The sequence below is a fragment of the Sceloporus undulatus genome, chromosome 5 (genome assembly GCF_019175285.1).
Source record: "Sceloporus undulatus isolate JIND9_A2432 ecotype Alabama chromosome 5, SceUnd_v1.1, whole genome shotgun sequence".
In the NCBI taxonomy this organism is placed as follows: Eukaryota; Metazoa; Chordata; class Lepidosauria; order Squamata; family Phrynosomatidae; genus Sceloporus; species Sceloporus undulatus.
This window is the reverse complement of record NC_056526.1, coordinates 13,450,060-13,454,370: the sequence shown is the minus strand read 5'-3', so window position 1 is coordinate 13,454,370 and position 4,311 is coordinate 13,450,060. Positions and strand designations below refer to the sequence as shown.

Genomic DNA, 4,311 nt, shown 5'->3' with positions numbered 1-4,311 from the left:
ATTATTATTATTATTATTATTATTATTATTATTATTATTATTATTATTATCATCATCATCATCATCATCCTTTATTTATGAAGCGCTGTACACCACAAAGTTTTGCATTCCTATGGATATTCCCACACAGAGACTGCTATATAGGTCTGACCCTGGGCTTTCGACTCTGCCAAATGCATTTGAGGAAATAGGCTCAAGTCTATGAAAGCTCACAAGATCCTTTTGCCGCAAGATCCCTTGGCATATAACTCCCATAGTTTCCCTGTCAGCAGGGAAACAATCTCAGTTGGCTCTGCTGATAAGGGTGATGGATGTTATAATCTGATACATTTTGGGTAGGATGGATGTGAGGCATGATTTGCCACCTTTGTCTCATAAAATTCAGATTGAGAGTACTTGCTGTTGGTCAGATAATCTGGATTCCTTCATCACCCTTTAGCCACCGGAGGGCCCAATTCATGATAGTGGTTAGACCAGACAGGCTGAGTTAACAACACTCTACTTATTGTAATGTCCAATATTTACATTGGAAATGAGCAGGCTCTTTGGTACTTACAGGCTAATTATTATAGATAAGATAATTTTATGTGTCTGTAGCACAACATCCATTATAAAACATTCTGACAAATCAGTATATTTAGTACAAGTCATGTATGGTGACAAAATTACAACTGCATTAGATGTAGGATGATAAAAGGTTAAAAACAAACAAAAAAAGGTTACTGGATAAAATATCAAACCAACAGTAATGATAACTACAACAACTGATCCCCTTTGCGATCCACTACTACTGTCTTCAAGATGTGCTGCTACTGCAAAGGTGGCAAACTGAACTGTGATAGATTTGGAATGAACAACCAAATTCACAGCACTTTATAAATAAAGCTTAATAAGAATAATAATAACAACAACAAACAAGTAACAAATATCAGCCAATGACTAATATGCCCTTGCTCTCGAGATCTACCAGGAAATATGTCCTGGGGTCTTTATATAAAGGGCAGTGTAATTTATAGTGAGCTACCGTCCAAAACACACTGCAGAAATAATCCAGTTTGAGACTGCGTTATCTGGCTCAATACTAGGGAATTCTGGGAACTGTAGTTTTGTGAGACACTTTGTGTATCAGATAGCTCTGGTGCCACAAACTACAGTACAATTCTCAGAATTCCTTAGCACTGAGCCAGGGCAGTTAAAGCAGTCTCAAACTAGATTATTTCTGTAGTGTGGTTTGAGCCTAGGTCTTCCACTTCCCCAGAACTATATAAATGCAAAATTATTTGAAACAAACTGGATCTCAAAGGCAGTTGCTTTTTGTCTTGCAAACAGAATTTAAAGTTGGCTTCCTGAACTGAATATCCCAGCACCCACATGGCCAGAGGAAGGAGGGGCCCACCTGCATGAATACCCTTCCATACCATCTGAACTGCACTACAACTACAACATCTTGATCAAATACAGGACTACGGCTAATATTCTCAATTTTTGTTTCCTCCTGTGTCATTGTTAATACCTTTGCCTGATGAAGAAGCCGGTGGAGCTTCAAAAGTACAATAAAGGTATCACTGTCTTGTGGATTTTGGATGATCCTGTACTTTGCTATATGTCCAAAATGGCCACCTCTGGATATATAATCATTGTGTATAAGGGATCCCTGTATCGTACCTTCCCTCTAGATGAGCAGATGGCATCATTAGAAAATGGAGGCCAGTAAAAGCTTTTCTGAGGGCAATAAAGGTTAGATCTTGAAAATATTGTTGAAAATATTATTCTCTCTAGAAGGCTATACCATGGGGAAACATTTGCTGTTGGCTAGCACATACATTTTCATAAGAATCAAGCTTATGAAAGATTCTAATAAAATATTTATCCTTTTGCATTATAGAAGTCTGAACATCCTGTAAATAAGATTGGGACATTGATGACCAATAATAGACCCATACACCCTGGGCTTGTTGCTCAGTAAAACATACTTTTTCTAAATTATGATCATTCAAGCCTATCAGTCTTTTCCCATAAAGTATTAGTCTTTTGTGGATTCTATTTATTACAGGCATTCCTAGATACATAAACATATACATTCCCTTTCGGGATAAACACAGACATGTCAATGTCAAGGCACTGAGCTTCATCACATTACATCATATTGTATGTAAGACAACATACATTCATTATATTACATCATATGGCCATTAGGATGTTAACACTTTCATAAGGATTTTCACAAGGGCTTAACCTTTATCTATCTCTTTAACAGGCCTCCTGTACCACATTATTTGCTACATTCCATAGGTTATACTAGGTTACGATCTGTAATTTATTTGAAAAATCCCAAGCTTTAAAGGTGGCAGTGATAAATGCCTGGTCTGTAATGGAATATCCTGAAGAAAAGCATTTCCTCTCCAGTGACATTTTAAGCCAAAGTTTTCACACGATTGTAGGTTCTCTCTAAGCACTGGAGAAGGAGCAAGCGAGTGGGAAATTGTATGCACTTCTAAGCTTATCTCTGGAATAGGACTTGGCACCCCTGTTTTCCTTGATGTCATTGGCAAAACAATCTGTACTTCAATATTCATGCTGAACCATATTCCCAAAATTGTCTGAAAAGCTGTGACCCTTGGAGACCATTGTCCTAGAAAGGGTGGTGGTAAGGATTGTTAAACTGTGATGATGGAATTTATCCTTCACGAGTGATCTTTCATGGAAGAGTGACAACCCAGTTAAATTTGTTTTCAACCTGTCCTTGGAGGAACCTTCCTTCTGATACCATGGTAGCATCCTCCAAAGTATTGATTAGATTTCAAAAAACAGCTTCTGAACTGACACAAATTCACTGACTGCTGAAAGGACTGACAGGAAGCATTAGGTGTACAACAAATCAAGGCAAAAGTACCTCTTCATTTTCTATTGACTTTAATGCCACTGTGAATTTAAATGAATGCTTTGCAGCTAAAGTAGATTTAGAAATGGTTTGTGTGCATGAGACTGATTGCTTCAGACTCTTGGAAGTACAGTTGGCCTTCCGTATCCACAGATTCTTTATCCACGGATTCAACTTGAAAATATTAATATGTAGATATACTTTCCAATAAGCAAACCTTGATTGTGCTGTTTCATATAAGCCACACCATTTTACTATGCCATTGTATTTAATGAGACTTGAGCATCCAGGGATTTTGGTATCCACAGGGAGGCTGGAAACAAATGCCAGCAGATATCAAGGGCCCACTGTAGTCTGTTGCTTTCATTACTGTTTGAAAGCTGTTGGGCATTTTTTTTATCCCACCAGCCCTAGCCAGCATAGCCATGAGTGAAGAATGATGGGAGTTGCAGTTCAACAACAGCTTGAAAGCCCCCAGCTTTGGATAAGGGATACTCAACCTATATTCACCAATTTCACTCTTAGGATGGTGGTACTCAAGGAAGAGACTTCATTTAGACATCTTTCAAAATGAAGGTGAAGATCAGCTGGGTTTACAAACATCAAAGAAAAGTATGCTGTAAGGATGTACATGCCAAGATTAACGGCAGCATTTCAATCTTTGCTAGCTCACAAAACACATTAGACAGCAAACAGATGGGTCAAACCTATGGGAGGTTTTTCCCCCCAGAAGGGATGGGTGGCAGGTGACAAGATGCCCTCCTTTTCCAGGACATGCCCTACATTCCAACCTTCTGTCCAGGAAGAATTCTTCCATTTTGAGCATGACTAAGAAGCATGAATTTATATTTGTATGACTGTCTTTAGCTTTTATTTTGCCATGCCCTACATTTTATGGTGCCTTGTCCTCCTTTGTGGTAGTCACCCTGGGCGGGTGGGATTAGGATACAGAATCTGCAGTTCTCAGGACCTGTGTGCCCTTGTATGTTCTGAACTTTTTAAAAATGTTTTGTTTACTACACAAAATAAGATGAAGTATTAAACATACAGTCTCTTTGGCTTGACTTCGCGAATGAAGATTCAGGAAGGACACATCCCATGCTTTCTACAAGCGTGTTGATGACTAAAAAGGCCAATCCGAGATAAACAAGTCCGGTTGCAGAAAGCACAGCAGAAAGTCTCCTTGGGTGATGTTTCCGCGTTCTTTCTGCGTTGTCATTTCTCTTCAAGACTCATTTGGCATGAGCTTTCAAAGAAAGCTGCAGCAATTAAGTAAGGATCTGCTGGGAGAGAATTAGAGTGTAGAATATCAGGGGTGACTGGTGATTGAGGGTTTTGAATGGGATTTTTAAAAGACTGGTATATATAACCGATTGACAGTCAGTGAAAGATAGGCATCAGACTCAGGGTCTCTTCACACTACATGCTTG

At 38.8% G+C, this 4,311-nt stretch overlaps 1 protein-coding gene across 1 annotated transcript in view; it reads left to right on the top strand.

Moving 5' to 3' along the window:
• The window catches only part of GOLT1B (golgi transport 1B), an 18,051-nt gene extending 16,510 nt beyond the window's left edge, over window positions 1-1,541 (top strand). The window contains exon 6 of the transcript XR_006104113.1: window positions 1,330-1,541. The gene's annotated coding sequence lies outside the window, so the exon portion shown is untranslated. The remainder of the gene's footprint in view (window positions 1-1,329) is intronic.
• Window positions 1,542-4,311: the final 2,770 nt, after the last annotated feature.